The sequence below is a fragment of the Dendrobates tinctorius genome, unplaced genomic scaffold (assembly GCF_039654945.1).
Source record: "Dendrobates tinctorius isolate UK_male_01 unplaced genomic scaffold, ASM3965494v1 ptg000165l, whole genome shotgun sequence".
Classification (NCBI taxonomy): domain Eukaryota; kingdom Metazoa; phylum Chordata; class Amphibia; order Anura; family Dendrobatidae; genus Dendrobates; species Dendrobates tinctorius.
In genome coordinates this window covers 20,423,107-20,440,837 of record NW_027361832.1, presented here as the reverse complement: position 1 = coordinate 20,440,837, position 17,731 = coordinate 20,423,107, and the positions used below count along the sequence as shown (strand labels likewise).

The 17,731-nt window shown below is 53.7% G+C and overlaps 5 non-coding genes and 5 pseudogenes across 5 annotated transcripts; all 10 read left to right on the top strand.

Moving 5' to 3' along the window:
- Positions 1–2,415: 2,415 nt before the first annotated feature.
- LOC141053310 (5S ribosomal RNA) lies at positions 2,416–2,534 on the top strand. The gene has a single exon (XR_012221056.1). It is a non-coding gene; the product is annotated as a 5S ribosomal RNA (ribosomal RNA).
- Positions 2,535–3,611: 1,077 nt separating this feature from the next.
- On the top strand, positions 3,612–3,731 carry LOC141053431 (5S ribosomal RNA). The gene has a single exon (XR_012221166.1). It is a non-coding gene; the product is annotated as a 5S ribosomal RNA (ribosomal RNA).
- A 2,336-nt stretch (positions 3,732–6,067) lies between these two features.
- Positions 6,068–6,186, top strand: LOC141053320 (5S ribosomal RNA). Its single transcript, XR_012221065.1, has one exon. It is a non-coding gene; the product is annotated as a 5S ribosomal RNA (ribosomal RNA).
- Positions 6,187–7,263: 1,077 nt separating this feature from the next.
- On the top strand, positions 7,264–7,373 carry LOC141053569 (5S ribosomal RNA; annotated as a pseudogene).
- A 2,341-nt stretch (positions 7,374–9,714) lies between these two features.
- LOC141053465 (5S ribosomal RNA) lies at positions 9,715–9,833 on the top strand. Its single transcript, XR_012221197.1, has one exon. It is a non-coding gene; the product is annotated as a 5S ribosomal RNA (ribosomal RNA).
- Positions 9,834–10,487: 654 nt separating this feature from the next.
- LOC141053590 (5S ribosomal RNA) lies at positions 10,488–10,597 on the top strand (annotated as a pseudogene).
- Positions 10,598–12,938: 2,341 nt separating this feature from the next.
- LOC141053564 (5S ribosomal RNA) lies at positions 12,939–13,047 on the top strand (annotated as a pseudogene).
- A 654-nt stretch (positions 13,048–13,701) lies between these two features.
- LOC141053583 (5S ribosomal RNA) lies at positions 13,702–13,811 on the top strand (annotated as a pseudogene).
- Positions 13,812–16,150: 2,339 nt separating this feature from the next.
- On the top strand, positions 16,151–16,269 carry LOC141053309 (5S ribosomal RNA). The gene has a single exon (XR_012221055.1). It is a non-coding gene; the product is annotated as a 5S ribosomal RNA (ribosomal RNA).
- A 654-nt stretch (positions 16,270–16,923) lies between these two features.
- LOC141053562 (5S ribosomal RNA) lies at positions 16,924–17,033 on the top strand (annotated as a pseudogene).
- The last annotated feature ends 698 nt before the right edge of the window (positions 17,034–17,731 follow it).

Genomic DNA, 17,731 nt, shown 5'->3' with positions numbered 1-17,731 from the left:
CTTTAGACTTATCAAAATCAATTTCTACAAAGAAACTCAAAATCACGGGATTTCACTGTAAGGGCAGATAACTGTATAATGAGATTAACCATGCCTTGCCCTTTTTCTGGCCAAATGCATTCAGGAAACTTTACAATGTAATGCCACATATAACACGAACTATATCATTACTCAATTCATTCAGTCTCAGATGTAGATTTGAAATATCTATAACGCATCTGTCCGGGATTCCACCACAACTAGAAAGGTCACAAATCTCTTGACACAAAAATGATGTGCGATGATTCATTCATACGTGCTCATTCACTGATTTTTTTTTTTTTTTATACTCAATTACTCATCTCTCATCTTATTCAGAGGTTCTCATAGACATATATACAAGGATTCACACAGCCTGCCTATCTTGCACTTTGGATTTGATTAATACTTTTTCCAGGTTCTTTGCTGCACTACTTCCATATCTATCCTCAATTATATCACATAACCGATTTCCTTCTTCAGGTATCTTTCCCTGACTGTTCCCCATCTTATCTTTTATTCTTATCCTGTCTCTCTTGTTGTCTTCCTGTTAGTCCCCTGCCTTAGGTGGTGTATTGGGTAAGCTCAAGACTAGGCTCTACTATACCTCGTTACCTTCTTCCTAAGGTGCTAACAGGCTAAATGGAGTGTCTGTTCCTCGGTGTACTACGTGTTTCGTGTACTTATATGCTATGTAGCATCCGAACAGAAATACTCCCACAACACACAGGATTGTAAACAAAGTGTCCATCTACTGGGGTTCTTCAGTCATATCCTGTCACAGGCTCATTTCACGGTCCTGTGCTCATTCGGTCACACTCTTATCTGTCACAAGGTTTATTCGTAAAGGGTGTTGATTTAAGCTTAGGCGGTGACCTCCCCGAAAGGACGCTGTCACATGGCCCAGTTAGGCAATATCACCACTCTTTGAACGAATACCTACTGTGCAGCTTATTTTTCTACTTTCCACAACCTTTCAAATCAAAGTAGCCATTCAACAACCTCCTCTATTCCTAGTGCGGAACCGTCTATTGTGAAAAACTTGTCCGTCCGGGCTGCGCAGTATGAACTGTTCACCCAGCCTTATATTCCATAATGTCAGACCTCTCCCATTTTGATTTGCATCAGCTCTTTTTCTAAAAATAGCTGTGCACAGACAGAACCTACAGTAACCTCTCATTCGAGCAGAAATTACATATGCGTGTCACACCCGATTTCCTCAGAGTTCTTATATGGACCTGATTTTACGGCCCCCTCCTCTACTAGATTCCCCTTTATACGGACCTTAGTTATAATGATAGATTATGAAGAGCAGAGAAGAGAAAAATTGATCTCTTACCTGGCCAGGTGTTTAGGTCTGCTGTTCACAATTTCATCAGTAACTGGAGTGGTCTGTAGATCGGGTAGTCTTGGAGAGGTGCCTATATCAGGTCCCTGTTCGGGCGCCAGGAAACTGTCGGGATGCCTGCCAAGACGCCTCTGGCTTATCAGTTAGGCTTCCGTCTTTTATAGTAAAGAATTTAAACATTTTACAGACATGCGCAGTACAAATGATTTTACAACTTGTTTTCGACAAAGAAAGTCATTTAGGCGAAAAAGCAGAGGTATTTGACCTTGGTTCACAAGGGAGATGTCTGAGACATCTCCTCGAAGAACAGATAAGGTTTTAAACAAGAGAATGCAACATAGACAGAACTCAATTTAACTCCTTCAGTTCCTATCACTGCGAACCTGTCCGACCCTACACTAGGAAGGAGCGGGAGGGAACTGGGGGTATTTTCCTGCTAAGGCACGCAAATATTAATGATAATAAGACAGACAGGACAGTCTGACACTTGCTGGCGCTGAGGCTGCAGGGGCAAATAGGAGGTGTGGCCATGTGCAAACATATGTGCGTGCTCGCTTGCAAGTGACTGTGCGCTTCCTAGGTGTGGCGCGCTGCAGACAGTCAAAGGGGTTGTTCCCTTTCATTAAACGTTCTTCCCAGGTTGCAGGCTTTTAGAAAGCAACAAACCGCCCTGTACTCACCCTACCCGGGTCCACCGGAGAGTCTCACCGCTGCTCCAGGTCTGTGGCATTGGCTGCGACGCTGACGTCACGTCAGCAGCCGATCAGTGAGCTCAGAGGCTCTGAGCGGGGCGTTCTGCCTACAACCCCTTTAAGAGAGCCAGCAAAAAAGTGAAGAGAAAGGAAATTACAAAAGGGCCTCTTGCTGAGCACTGGCGATAAGTGAGACAGTCCAAAAAGGAGCGCCAGCCAGGCGTGATTAAGGAACAGGTGCTCTCCTTTAGACCGGGTTCATTTCCAGCTCTGCATTTTTTTCTTGCTGAGCACTGGACAAGGCAGCCGGCAGCCAGACTGCATAGTAGAAAAGCAGCAAGTGAGAAGTCTGTCTCTGCCTATGGCCACACCACCCTGAAAATGCCCAATCTCATCTGATCTTGGAAGCTAAGCAGGGTTGGGCCTGGTTAGTATTTGGATGGGAGACCGCCTGGGAATACCAGGTGCTGTAGGCTTTTGCTTTTTCCTTCCTTCCACCAGCAGGGGTCACTGTCCTCTCTGCCTTTTTTCCATTCCCTTTCACAAGGGCACACATGCTTCTTTCCTCTTTTCATTTGCTTTCTCTCTTGCGCTATTTCGTCCGTGCAAACTGCCAGCATCCTTCTCATCACCGTGGGCCTCCAGCATTGTTGCTTATTTACTTTTAATACTAGGCTTCCTTTCAACAGGACCAGCGCCTTCCGCGGGCTTGGGGGCATCAACCGGCAACCTGGAGGCCAGTTTACAGGCCGAAGCAAGCAGGACACCTTTGCAGGCAACACTACCCCCCTGAAGAGCAGCACACAGTCACTGGCAACCAGAATGGTGACCGGTCTGCAAACCCTGTCTTATAAGGAAAGGTTTCAGGATTTGGGAATGTTTAGTTTGCAAAAGAGAAGACTGAGAGGAGACTTAATAGCTGTCTACAAATATATAAAGGGCTGTCACATTGTAGAAGGCTCAACTTTATTCTCATTTGCACAAGGAAAGACTAGAAGCAATGGGATGAAACTGAATGGGAGGAGACACAGATTAGATATTAGAAAATTTTTTTTAACAGTTAGAGTGATCAATGAGTGGAACAGGCTGCCACGAGAAGTGGTGAGTTCTCCTTCAATGGAAGTCTTCAAACAGAGGCTGGACAGACATCTGACTGTGATGATTTAGCGAATCCTGCTTTGAGCAGGGGGTTGGACCAGATGGCCCAGGAGGTCCCTTCCAACTCTACGATTCTATGATTCTATCTCACCCTCTTCCTTCATTCGCTCCTGGATGTCTCAATCCACCTCAAGTTGCGGCTGCTCCAGCTTGCGCCTTCTGTCACGTCCCCCCAGATGAATGGTTTAGCCTGCAGGAGACCCTGCATGGAGCCATATTTAAAGACAAATGATGCTCGGGCCCTGCTGCGGCGCGTGGTTTCACTGCAAAACAAACAAAGACTGTAGGGGCGGCCCAGCCTTTGCATCGGCCCTTCGGAGCCCGCCTCCACATGGTCAGAGTTCTCGCCACCACGCGAGCCTGAGGCAGGCTGGCCAGGCGATGGACCAAGCCGTGTCTACTGGCCATACCACCCTGGATACGCCCGATCTCGTCCGAACTCGGAAGCAAAGCGGGGATGGGCTTGGACAGTACTTGGATGGGAGACCTCCTGGGAACACCGAGTGCTGTAGACCATTTTGATGACATTTTGCTCCCTGGCCCAGCTCGGCTAGTATACAGGGGCGCCTTATCAGACACCAACATTACCTAAGCTGGAAGCCCCAAGCAGCATAATGCCTCTGATGCCTCTGAGATGGTTTGCAGCTAGGGACGCTACCACGCCTCCTCGCATGCCTCACACCAAGCTCCTTGCCGCAGCTAAGAGTGCTTATTGACCCCTCAGCCTGCCTTCTGGAAATGAAGGCGTCATAAGCATCCTGGGCCGTTAAGGAGCCAGGCATTCAGCGGGCTCCGAGGGGATGATCTTTAGAGGCCGGCCGGCTGGCAGAAGTAACGTCTTCTTCTGCAAAGAAGCTTGTGTAACTAACCCAATCAGACGGCTGCCCAGGACCCAAATTCAGTACTAGTGTGGGGAGGAGGACCCCCCTATAGTGTTTGGGCCGGAACCAAGGGGACCACCATCAGACTTATTGAAGGAAGCACAACAGGGGAATTACAAGGGAGACAAGCGACTGAGGTTGTCAGGGCAACAGGGGGAGGGGCTAGGGTAAAAGGAGCAGGGGACGCGCTGAAGTGGCAGTTGGGGAAGAGAGGCAGTGAAGGCAGGACACAGGGTGACTTGCAGGGGTACCGAGAGGAGCCTGCGAGGAGAAAGCGGCCGATTTACCGACAAGAGAGACGTGAGAGACTGTGCCTAGAGACTGCTCCCCGGTCCCGTTCTGAGAGAATTATCCCCACTAACCCCCGCCTTAGAGAGAGAGGAACTATACCTCCGGTTGTGGCCGTGAGTACTGGTAACCAGGCCTCAGAGATCTGGGCCCTTCCCCCCAGCCTTCCCCCATCACGCCGACCCGGCCACCATCTGCCTCAAGATACGCCACCTTGTCACAGGCGGGATTAAAGGTTCGCTACCCTGGCATAGGAAGAGACTCCTTGGTAAAGGACGGCTACAGGCCTTTCTGGGGAACTGCGTCATCACCGCGCGCCACCTCCATCATTTACTTCAGGGCCTGTTGAGACCCAACGGCATTGCTTTCTTCAGGGCCTGTTGCGCCCCAGCGGCAGTGTTTTATTCAGGGCCTGTTGCACCCCAGCGGCAGCTTTTTCTTCAGGGCCTGTTGTGCCCCAGCGGAGGCGTTTTCTTCAGGGCCTGTTGCACCCCAGCGGCAGCGTTTCCTTCAGGGCCTGTTGCGCCCCAGCGGCAGCGTTATCTTCAGGGCCTGTTGCGCCCCAATGTCCCCGTTTCCTTCAGGGCCTGTTGCGCCCCAGCGGCAGCGTTTCCTTCAGGGCTTGTTGCGCCCCAGCGGCAGCGTTACCTTCAGGGCCTGTTGCGCCCCAACGTCCCCATTTTCTTCAGGACCTGTTGCGCCCCAACGTCCTCGTTTTCTTCAGGGCTTGTTGCCCCCCAACGGTATTATTTTCTTCAGGGCCTGTTGCCCCCACCGACATCACTTTCCTCAGGACAGCCGCCTCAGCGACCTCAACGCGGCCACGCTACCGAACCCAGCAGTCCTTGGAAGGCTAAGTGAAACTATATTGGGTTAAGATTGTTGAGTCCCTGCGTGGACTGTTGGTGCTGTACTTATTCCTTGTTTTGTTCAGCCTAGCCCTTCGGCTAGGGTTTTATAAAAGTAATTTCGAAAACCACCATTCGTTCAGTGTCTCGTCACTGCATCCTGCGAACCTGTCCGACCCTACACTAGGAAGGAGCGGGAGGGAACTGGGGGTATTTTCCTGCTAAGGCACGCAAATATTAATGATAATAAGACAGACAGGACAGTCTGACACTTGCTGGCGCTGAGGCTGCAGGGGCAAATAGGAGGTGTGGCCATGTGCAAGCATATGTGCGTGCTCGCTTGCAAGTGACTGTGTGCTTCCTAGGTGTGGCGCGCTGCAGACAGTCAAAGGGGTTGTTCCCTTTCATTAAACGTTCTTCCCAGGTTGCAGGCTTTTAGAAAGCAACAAACCGCCCTGTACTCACCCTACCCGGGTCCACCGGAGAGTCTCACCGCTGCTCCAGGTCTGTGGCATTGGCTGCGACGCTGACGTCACGTCAGCAGCCGATCAGTGAGCTCAGCGGCTCTGAGCGGGGCGTTCTGCCTACAACCCCTTTAAGAGAGCCAGCAAAAAAGTGAAGAGAAAGGAAATTACAAAAGGGCCTCTTGCTGAGCACTGGCGATAAGTGAGACAGTCCAAAAAGGAGCGCCAGCCAGGCGTGATTAAGGAACAGGTGCGCTCCTTTAGACCGGGTTCATTTCCAGCTCTGCATTTTTTTCTTGCTGAGCACTGGACAGGGCAGCCGGCAGCCAGACTGCATAGTAGAAAAGCAGCAAGTGAGAGGCTTGTCTCTGCCTACGGCCACACCACCCTGAACACGCCCGATCTCGTCTGATCTCGGAAGCGAAGCTGGGTTGGGCCTGGTTAGTACTTGGATGGGAGCCCGCCTGGGAATACCAGGTGCTGTAGGCTTTTGCTTTTTCCTTCCTTCCACCAGCAGGGGTCACTGTCCTCTATGCCTTTTTTCCATTCCCTTTCACAAGGGCACACATGCTTCTTTCCTCTTTTCATTTGCTTTCTCTCTTGCGCTATTTCGTCCGTGCAAACTGCCAGCATCCTTCTCATCACCGTGGGCCTCCAGCATTGTTGCTTATTTACTTTTAATACTAGGCTTCCTTTCAACAGGACCAGCGCCTCCCGCGGGCTTGGGGGCATCCGCCGGCAACCTGGAGGCCAGTTTACAGGCCGAAGCAAGCAGGACACCTTTGCAGGCAACACGACTCCCCTGAAGAGCAGCACACAGTCACTGGCAACCAGAATGGTGACCGGTCTGCAAACCCTGTCTTATGAGGAAAGGTTGCAGGATTTGGGAATGTTTAGTTTGCAAAAGAGAAGACTGAGAGGAGACTTAATAGCTGTCTACAAATATCTAAAGGGCTGTCACATTGTAGAAGGATAAACTTTATTCTCATTTGCACAAGGAAAGACTAGAAGCAATGGGATGAAACTGAATGGGAGGAGACACAGATTAGATATTAGAAAATTTTTTTTAACAGTTAGAGTGATCAATGAGTGGAACATGCTGCCACGAGAAGTGGTGAGTTCTCCTTCAATGGAAGTCTTCAAACAGAGGCTGGACAGACATCTGACTGGGATGATTTAGCGAATCCTGCTTTGAGCAGGGGGTTGGACCAGATGGCCCAGGAGGTCCCTTCCAACTCTACGATTCTATGATTCTATCTCATCCTCTTCCTTCATTCGCTCCTGGACGTCTCAATCCGCCTCAAGTTGCGGCTGCTCCAGCTTGCGCCTTCTGTCACGTCCCCCCAGATGAATGGTTTAGCCTGCAGGAGACCCTGCGTGGAGCCATATTTAAAGACAAATGATGCTCGGGCCCTGCTGCGGCGCGTGGTTTCACTGCAAAACAAACAAAGACTGTAGGGGCGGCCCAGCCTTTGCATCGGCCCTTCGGAGCCCGCCTCCACATGGTCAGAGTTCTCGCCACCATGCGAGCCTGAGGCAGACTGGCCAGGCGATGGACCAAGCCGTGTCTACTGGCCATACCACCCTGGATACGCCCGAACTTGGAAGCAAAGCGGGGATGGGCTTGGACAGTACTTGGATGGGAGACCTCCTGGGAACACCGAGTGCTGTAGACCATTTTGATGACATTTTGCTCCCTGGCCCAGCTCGGCTAGTATACAGGGGCGCCTTATCAGACACCAACATTACCTAAGCTGGAAGCCCCAAGCCGCATAATGCCTCTGATGCCTCTGAGATGGTTTGCAGCTAGGGACGCTACCACGCCTCCTCGCATGCCTCACACCAAGCTCCTTGCCGCAGCTAAGAGTGCTTATTGACCCCTCAGCCTGCCTTCTGGAAATGAAGGCGTCATAAGCATCCTGGGCCGTTAAGGGGCCAGGCATTCAGCGTGCGCCCAGGGGATGATCTTTAGAGGCCGGCCGGCCGGCTGGCAGAAGTAACGTCTTCTTCTGCAAAGAAGCTTGTGTAACTAACCCAATCAGACGGCTGCCCAGGACCCAAATTCAGTACTAGTGTGGGGAGGAGGACCCCCATATAGTGTTTGGGCCGGAACCAAGGGGACCGCCATCAGAGTTATTGAAGGAAGCACAACAGGGGAATTACAAAGGGAGACATGCGACTGAGGTTGTCAGGGCAACAGGGGGAGGGGCTAGGGTAAAAGGAGCAGGGGACGCGCTGAAGTGGCAGTTGGGGAAGAGAGGGAGTGAAGGCAGGACACAGGGTGACTTGCAGGGGTACCGAGAGGAGCCTGCGAGGAGAAAGCTGCCGATTTACCGACAAGAGAGACGTGAGAGACTGTGCCCAGAGACTGCTCCCAGCTCCCGTTCTGAGAGAATTATCCCCGCTAAACCCCGCCTTAGAGAGAGAGGAACTATTCCTCCGGTTGTGGCCATGAGTACCGGTAACCAGGCCTCAGAGATCTGGGCCCTTCCCCCCAGCCTTCCCCCATCACGCCGACCCGGCCACCATTGGCCTCAAGATACGCCACCTTGTCACAGGCGGGATTAAAGGCTCGCTACCCTGGCTTAGGAAGAGACTCCTTGGTAAAGGACGGCTACAGGCCTTTCTGGGGAACTGCGTCATCACCGCGCGCCACCTCCATCATTTACTTCAGGGCCTGTTGAGACCCAACGGCATTGCTTTCTTCAGGGCCTGTTGCGCCCCAGCGGCAGTGTTTTATTCAGGGCCTGTTGCACCCCAGCGGCAGTGTTTTCTTCAGGGCCTGTTGTGCCCCAGCGGAGGCGTTTTCTTCAGGGCCTGTTGCGCCCCAGCGGCAGCGTTTCCTTCAGGGCCTGTTGCGCCCCAGCGGCAGCGTTATCTTCAGGGCCTGTTGCGCCCCAATGTCCCCGTTTCCTTCAGGGCCTGTTGCGCCCCACCGGCAGCGTTTCCTTCAGGGCTTGTTGCGCCCCAGCGTCAGCGTTTCCTTCAGGGCCTGTTGCGCCCCAACGTCCCCGTTTTCTTCAGGACCTGTTGCGCCCCAACGTCCTCGTTTTCTTCAGGGCTTGTTGCCCCCCAACGGTATTATTTTCTTCAGGGCCTGTTGCCCCCACCGACATCACTTTCCTCAGGACAGCCGCCTCAGCGACCTCAACGCAGCCACGCTACCGAACCCAGCAGTCCCTGGAAGGCTAAGTGAAACTATATTGGGTTAAGATTGTTGAGTCCCTGCGTGGACTGTTGGTGTTGTACTTATTCCTTGTTTTGTTCAGCCTAGCCCTTCGGCTAGGGTTTTATAAAAGTAATTTCGAAAACCACCATTCGTTTAGTGTCTCGTCACTGCATCCTGCGAACCTGTCCGACCCTACACTAGGAAGGAGCGGGAGGGAATTGGGGGTATTTTCCTGCTAAGGCACGCAAATATTAATGATAATAAGACAGACAGGACAGTCTGACACTTGCTGGCGCTGAGGCTGCAGGGGCAAATAGGAGGTGTGGCCATGTGCAAGCATATGTGCGTGCTCGCTTACAAGTGACTGTGCGCTTCCTAGGTGTGGCACGCTGCAGACAGTCAAAGGGATTGTTCCCTTTCATTAAATGTTGTTCCCAGGTTGCAGGCTTTTAGAAAGCAACAAACCGCCCTGTACTCACCCTACCCGGGTCCACCGGAGAGACTCTCCGCTGCTCCAGGTCTGTGGCATTGGCTGCGACGCTGACGTCACGTCAGCAGTCGATAAGTGAGCTCAGCGGCTCTGAGCGGGGCGTTCTGCCTACAACCTCTTTAAGAGAGCCAGCAAAAAAGTGAAGAGAAAGGAAATTACAAAAGGGCCTCTTGCTGAGCACTGGCGATAAGTGAGACAGTCCAAAAAGGAGCGCCAGCCAGGCGTGATTAAGGAACAGGTGCGCTCCTATAGACCGGGTTCATTTCCAGCTCTGCATTTTTTTCTTGCTGAGCACTGGACAGGGTAGCCGGCAGCCAGACTGCATAGTAGAAAAGCAGCAAGTGAGAAGCTTGTCTCTGCCTATGGCCACACCACCCTGAACACGCCCGATCTCGTCTGATCTCGTTAGCTAAGCAGGGTCGGGCCTGGTTAGTACTTGGATGGGAGACCGCCTGGGAATACGAGGAGCTGTAGGCTTTTGCTTTTTCCTTCCTTCCACTAGCAGGGGTCACTGTCCTCTATTCCTTTTTTCCATTCCCTTTCACAAGGGCACACATGCTTCTTTCCTCTTTTCATTTGCTTTCTCTCTTGCGCTATTTCGTCCGTGCAAACTGCCAGCATCCTTCTCATCACCGTGGGCCTCCAGCATTGTTGCTTATTTACTTTTAATACTAGGCTTCCTTTCAACAGGACCAGCGCCTCCCGCGGGCTTGGGGGCATCCGCCGGCAACCTGGAAGCCAGTTTACAGGCCGAAGCAAGCAGGACACCTTTGCAGGCAACAAGACCCCCCTGAAGAGCAGCACACAGTCACTGGCAACCATCTCACCCTCTTCCTTCATTCGCTCCTGGACGTCTCAATCCGCCTCAAGTTGCGGCTGCTCAAGCTTGCTCCTTCTGTCACGTCCCCCCAGATGAATGGTTTAGCCTGCAGGAGACCCTGCGTGGAGCCATATTTAAAGACAAATGATGCTCGGGCCCTGCTGCGGCGCGTGGTTTCACTGCAAAACAAACAAAGACTGTAGGGGCGGCCCAGCCTTTGCATCGGCCCTTCGGAGCCCGCCTCCACATGGTCAGAGTTCTCGCCACCACGCGAGCCTGAGGCAGGCTGGCCAGGTGATGGACCAAGCCGTGTCTACTGGACGTACCACCCTGGATACGCCCGAACTCGGAAGCAAAGCGGGGATGGGCTTGGACAGTACTTGGATGGTAGACCTCCTGGGAACACCGAGTGCTGTAGACCATTTTGATGACATTTTGCTCCCTGGCCCAGCTCGGCTAGTATACAGGGGCGCCTTATCAGACACCAACATTACCTAAGCTGGAAGCCCCAAGCCGCATAATGCCTCTGATGCCTCTGAGATGGTTTGCAGCTAGGGACGCTACCACGCCTCCTCGCATGCCTCACACCAAGCTCCTTGCCGCAGCTAAGAGTGCTTATTGACCCCTCAGCCTGCCTTCTGGAAATGAAGGCGTCATAAGCATCCTGGGCCGTTAAGGGGCCAGGCATTCAGCGTGCGCCCAGGGGATGATCTTTAGAGGCCGGCCGGCCGGCTGGCAGAAGTAACGTCTTCTTCTGCAAAGAAGCTTGTGTAACTAACCCAATCAGACGGCTGCCCAGGACCCAAATTCAGTACTAGTGTGGGGAGGAGGACCCCCATATAGTGTTTGGGCCGGAACCAAGGGGACCGCCATCAGAGTTATTGAAGGAAGCACAACAGGGGAATTACAAAGGGAGACATGCGACTGAGGTTGTCAGGGCAACAGGGGGAGGGGCTAGGGTAAAAGGAGCAGGGGACGCGCTGAAGTGGCAGTTGGGGAAGAGAGGGAGTGAAGGCAGGACACAGGGTGACTTGCAGGGGTACCGAGAGGAGCCTGCGAGGAGAAAGCGGCCGATTTACCGACAAGAGAGACGTGAGAGACTGTGCCCAGAGACTGCTCCCAGCTCCCGTTCTGAGAGAATTATCCCCGCTAAACCCCGCCTTAGAGAGAGAGGAACTATACCTCCGGTTGTGGCCATGAGTACCGGTAACCAGGCCTCAGAGATCTGGGCCCTTCCCCCCAGCCTTCCCCCATCACGCCGACCCGGCCACCATTGGCCTCAAGATACGCCACCTTGTCACAGGCGGGATTAAAGGCTCGCTACCCTGGCTTAGGAAGAGACTCCTTGGTAAAGGACGGCTACAGGCCTTTCTGGGGAACTGCGTCATCACCGCGCGCCACCTCCATCATTTACTTCAGGGCCTGTTGAGACCCAACGGCATTGCTTTCTTCAGGGCCTGTTGCGCCCCAGCGGCAGTGTTTTATTCAGGGCCTGTTGCACCCCAGCGGCAGTGTTTTCTTCAGGGCCTGTTGTGCCCCAGCGGAGGCGTTTTCTTCAGGGCCTGTTGCGCCCCAGCGGCAGCGTTTCCTTCAGGGCCTGTTGCGCCCCAGCGGCAGCGTTATCTTCAGGGCCTGTTGCGCCCCAATGTCCCCGTTTCCTTCAGGGCCTGTTGCGCCCCACCGGCAGCGTTTCCTTCAGGGCTTGTTGCGCCCCAGCGTCAGCGTTTCCTTCAGGGCCTGTTGCGCCCCAACGTCCCCGTTTTCTTCAGGACCTGTTGCGCCCCAACGTCCTCGTTTTCTTCAGGGCTTGTTGCCCCCCAACGGTATTATTTTCTTCAGGGCCTGTTGCCCCCACCGACATCACTTTCCTCAGGACAGCCGCCTCAGCGACCTCAACGCAGCCACGCTACCGAACCCAGCAGTCCCTGGAAGGCTAAGTGAAACTATATTGGGTTAAGATTGTTGAGTCCCTGCGTGGACTGTTGGTGTTGTACTTATTCCTTGTTTTGTTCAGCCTAGCCCTTCGGCTAGGGTTTTATAAAAGTAATTTCGAAAACCACCATTCGTTTAGTGTCTCGTCACTGCATCCTGCGAACCTGTCCGACCCTACACTAGGAAGGAGCGGGAGGGAATTGGGGGTATTTTCCTGCTAAGGCACGCAAATATTAATGATAATAAGACAGACAGGACAGTCTGACACTTGCTGGCGCTGAGGCTGCAGGGGCAAATAGAAGGTGTGGCCATGTGCAAGCATATGTGCGTGCTCGCTTACAAGTGACTGTGCGCTTCCTAGGTGTGGCACGCTGCAGACAGTCAAAGGGATTGTTCCCTTTCATTAAATGTTCTTCCCAGGTTGCAGGCTTTTAGAAAGCAACAAACCGCCCTGTACTCACCCTACCCGGGTCCACCGGAGAGACTCTCCGCTGCTCCAGGTCTGTGGCATTGGCTGCGACGCTGACGTCACGTCAGCAGCCGATCAGTGAGCTCAGCGGCTCTGAGCGGGGCGTTCTGCCTACAACCTCTTTAAGAGAGCCAGCAAAAAAGTGAAGAGAAAGGAAATTACAAAAGGGCCTCTTGCTGAGCACTGGCGATAAGTGAGACAGTCCAAAAAGGAGCGCCAGCCAGGCGTGATTAAGGAACAGGTGCGCTCCTATAGACCGGGTTCATTTCCAGCTCTGCATTTTTTTCTTGCTGAGCACTGGACAGGGCAGCCGGCAGCCAGACTGCATAGTAGAAAAGCAGCAAGTGAGAAGCTTGTCTCTGCCTATGGCCACACCACCCTGAACACGCCTGATCTCGGTAGCTAAGCAGGGTCGGGCCTGGTTAGTACTTGGATGGGAGACCGCCTGGGAATACGAGGAGCTGTAGGCTTTTGCTTTTTCCTTCCTTCCACTAGCAGGGGTCACTGTCCTCTATTCCTTTTTTCCATTCCCTTTCACAAGGGCACACATGCTTCTTTCCTCTTTTCATTTGCTTTCTCTCTTGCGCTATTTCGTCCGTGCAAACTGCCAGCATCCTTCTCATCACCGTGGGCCTCCAGCATTGTTGCTTATTTACTTTTAATACTAGGCTTCCTTTCAACAGGACCAGCGCCTCCTGCGGGCTTGGGGGCATCCGCCGGCAACCTGGAAGCCAGTTTACAGGCCGAAGCAAGCAGGACACCTTTGCAGGCAACAAGACCCCCCTGAAGAGCAGCACACAGTCACTGGCAACCATCTCACCCTCTTCCTTCATTCGCTCCTGGACGTCTCAATCCGCCTCAAGTTGCGGCTGCTCAAGCTTGCTCCTTCTGTCACGTCCCCCCAGATGAATGGTTTAGCCTGCAGGAGACCCTGCGTGGAGCCATATTTAAAGACAAATGATGCTCGGGCCCTGCTGCGGCGCGTGGTTTCACTGCAAAACAAACAAAGACTGTAGGGGCGGCCCAGCCTTTGCATCGGCCCTTCGGAGCCCGCCTCCACATGGTCAGAGTTCTCGCCACCACGCGAGCCTGAGGCAGGCTGGCCAGGTGATGGACCAAGCCGTGTCTACTGGCCGTACCACCCTGGATACGCCCGAACTCGGAAGCAAAGCGGGGATGGGCTTGGACAGTACTTGGATGGTAGACCTCCTGGGAACACCGAGTGCTGTAGACCATTTTGATGACATTTTGCTCCCTGGCCCAGCTCGGCTAGTATACAGGGGCGCCTTATCAGACACCAACATAAGCTGGAAGCCCCAAGCCGCATAATGCCTCTGATGCCTCTGAGATGGTTTGCAGCTAGGGACGCTACCACGCCTCCTCGCATGCCTCACACCAAGCTCCTTGCCACAGCTAAGAGTGCTTATTGACCCCTCAGCCTGCCTTCTGGAAATGAAGGCGTCATAAGCATCCTGGGCCGTTAAGGGGCCAGGCATTCAGCGGGCGCCCAGGGGATAATCTTTAGAGGCCGGCCGGCCGGCTGGCAGAAGTAACGTCTTCTTCTGCAAAGAAGCTTGTGTAACTAACCCAATCAGACGGCTGCCCAGGACCCAAATTCAGTACTAGTGTGGGGAGGAGGACCCCCATATAGTGTTTGGGCCGGAACCAAGGGGACCGCCATCAGAGTTATTGACGGAAGCACAACATGGGAATTACAAAGGGAGACATGCGACTGATGTTGTCAGGGCAACAGGGGGAGGGGCAAGGGTAAAAGGAGCAGGGGACGCGCTGAAGTGGCAGTTGGGGAAGAGAGGGAGTGAAGGCAGGACACAGGGTGACTTGCAGGGGTACCGAGAGGAGCCTGCGAGGAGAAAGCGGCCGATTTACCGACAAGAGAGACGTGAGAGACTGTGCCCAGAGACTGCTCCCCGCTCCAGTTCTGAGAGAATTATCCCCGCTAAACCCCGCCTTAGAGAGAGAGGAACTATACCTCCGGTTGTGGCCGTGAGTACCGGTAACCAGGCCTCAGAGATCTGGGCCCTTCCCCCCAGCCTTCCCCCATCACGCCGACCCGGCCACCATTGGCCTCAAGATACGCCACCTTGTCACAGGCGGGATTAAAGGCTCGCTACACTGGCTTAGGAAGAGACTCCTTGGTAAAGGACGGCTACAGGCCTTTCTGGGGAACTGCGTCATCACCGCGTGCCACCTCCATCATTTACTTCAGGGCCTGTTGAGACCCAACGGCATTGCTTTCTTGAGGGCCTGTTGCTCCCCAGCGGCAGTGTTTTCTTCAGGGCCTGTTGCACCCCAGCGGCATCGTTTTCTTCAGGGCCTGTTGTTCCCCAGCGGAGGCGTTTTCTTCAGGGCCTGTTGCGCCCCAGCGGCAGCGTTTCCTTCAGGGCCTGTTGCGCCCCAGCGGCAGCGTTATCTTCAGGGCCTGTTGTGCCCCAATGTCCCCGTTTCCTTCAGGGCCTGTTGCGCCCCAGCGGCAGCATTTCCTTCAGGGCTTGTTGCGCCCCAGCGGCAGCGTTTCCTTCAGGGCCTGTTGCGCCCCAACGTCCCCGTTTTCTTCAGGACCTGTTGCGCCCCAACGTCCTCGTTTTCTTCAGGGCTTGTTGCCCCCCAATGGTATTATTTTCTTCAGGGCCTGTTGCCCCCACCGACATCACTTTCCTCAGGACAGCCGCCTCAGCGACCTCAACGCGGCCACGCTACCGAACCCAGCAGTCCCTGGAAGGCTAAGTGAAACTATATTGGGTTAAGATTGTTGAGTCCCTGCGTGGACTGTTGGTGTTGTACTTATTCCTTGTTTTGTTCAGCCTAGCCCTTCGGCTAGGGTTTTATAAAAGTAATTTCGAAAACCACCATTCGTTTAGTGTCTCGTCACTGCATCCTGCGAACCTGTCCGACCCTACACTAGGAAGGAGCGGGAGGGAATTGGGGGTATTTTCCTGCTAAGGCATGCAAATATTAATGATAATAAGACAGACAGGACAGTCTGACACTTGCTGGCGCTGAGGCTGCAGGGGCAAATAGGAGGTGTGGCCATGTGCAAGCATATGTGCGTGCTCGCTTGGAAGTGACTGTGCGCTTCCTAGGTGTGGCGCGCTGCAGACAGTCAAAGGGGTTGTTCCCTTTCATTAAATGTTCTTCCCAGGTTGCAAGCTTTTAGAAAGCAACAAACCGCCCTGTACTCACCCTACCCGGGTCCACCGGAGAGTCTCACCGCTGCTCCAGGTCTGTGGCATTGGCTGCGACGCTGACGTCACGTCAGCAGCCGATCAGTGAGCTCAGCGGCTCTGAGCGGGGGGGCGTTCTGCCTACAACCCCTTTAAGAGAGCCAGCAAAAAAGTGAAGAGAAAGGAAATTACAAAAGGGCCTCTTGCTGAGCACTGGCGATAAGTGAGACAGTCCAAAAAGGAGCGCCAGCCAGGCGTGATTAAGGAACAGGTGCGCTCCTTTAGACCGGGTTCATTTCCAGTTCTGCATTTTTTATTTGCTGAGCACTGGACAGGGCAGTCGGCAGCCAGACTGCATAGTAGAAAAGCAGCAAGTGAGAAGTTTGTCTCTGCCTACTGCCACACCACCCTGAACCCGCCCGATCTCGTCTGATCTCGGAAGCTAAGCAGGGTCGGGCCTGGTTAGTACTTGGATGGGAGACCACCTGGGAATACCAGGTGCTGTAGGCTTTTGCTTTTTCCTTCCTTCCACCAGCAGGGGTCACTGTCCTCTATTCCTTTTTTCCATTCCCTTTCACAAGGGCACACATGCTTCTTTCCTCTTTTCATTTGCTTTCTCTCTTGCGCTATTTCGTCCGTGCAAACTGCCAGCATCCTTCTCATCACCGTGGGCCTCCAGCATTGTTGCTTATTTACTTTTAATACTAGGCTTCCTTTCAACAGGACCAGCGCCTCCCGCGGGCTTGGGGGCATCCGCCGGCAACCTGGAAGCCAGTTTACAGGCCGAAGCAAGCAGGACACCTTTGCAGGCAACAAGACCCCCCTGAAGAGCAGCACACAGTCACTGGCAACCATCTCACCCTCTTCCTTCATTCGCTCCTGGACGTCTCAATCCGCCTCAAGTTGCGGCTGCTCAAGCTTGCTCCTTCTGTCACGTCCCCCCAGATGAATGGTTTAGCCTGCAGGAGACCCTGCGTGGAGCCATATTTAAAGACAAATGATGCTCGGGCCCTGCTGCGGCGCGTGGTTTCACTGCAAAACAAACAAAGACTGTAGGGTCGGCCCAGCCTTTGCATCGGCCCTTCGGAGCCCGCCTCCACATGGTCAGAGTTCTCGCCACCACGCGAGCCTGAGGCAGGCTGGCCAGGCGATGGACCAAGCCGTGTCTACTGGCCATACCACCCTGGATACGCCCGAACTCGGAAGCAAAGCGGGGATGGGCTTGGACAGTACTTGGATGGTAGACCTCCTGGGAACACCGAGTGCTGTAGACCATTTTGATGACATTTTGCTCCCTGGCCCAGCTCGGCTAGTATACAGGGGCGCCTTATCAGACACCAACATAAGCTGGAAGCCCCAAGCCGCATAATGCCTCTGATGCCTCTGAGATGGTTTGCAGCTAGGGACGCTACCACGCCTCCTCGCATGCCTCACACCGAGCTCCTTGCCGCGGCTAAGAGTGCTTATTGATCCCTCAGCCTGCCTTCTGGAAATGATGGCGTCATAAGCATCCTGGGCCGCTAAGGGGCCAGGCATTCAGCGGGCGCCCAGGGGATGATTTTTAGAGGACGTCCGGCCGGCAGAAGTAACGTCTTCTTCTGCAAAGAAGCTTGTGTAACTAACCCAATCAAACGGCTGCCCAGGACCCAAATTCAGTACTAGGAAGGAGCGGGAGGGAATTGGGGGTATTTTCCTGCTAAGGCACGCAGATATTAATGATAATAAGACAGACAGGACAGTCTGACACTTGCTGGCGCTGAGGCTGCAGGGGCAAATAGGAGGTGTGGCCATGTGCAAGCATATGTGCGTGCTCGCTTGCAAGTGACTGTGCGCTTCCTAGGTGTGGCGCGCTGCAGACAGTCAAAGGGGTTGTTCCCTTTCATTAAACGTTCTTCCCAGGTTGCAGGCTTTTAGAAAGCAACAAACCGCCCTGTACTCACCCTACCCGGGTCCACCGGAGAGTCTCACCGCT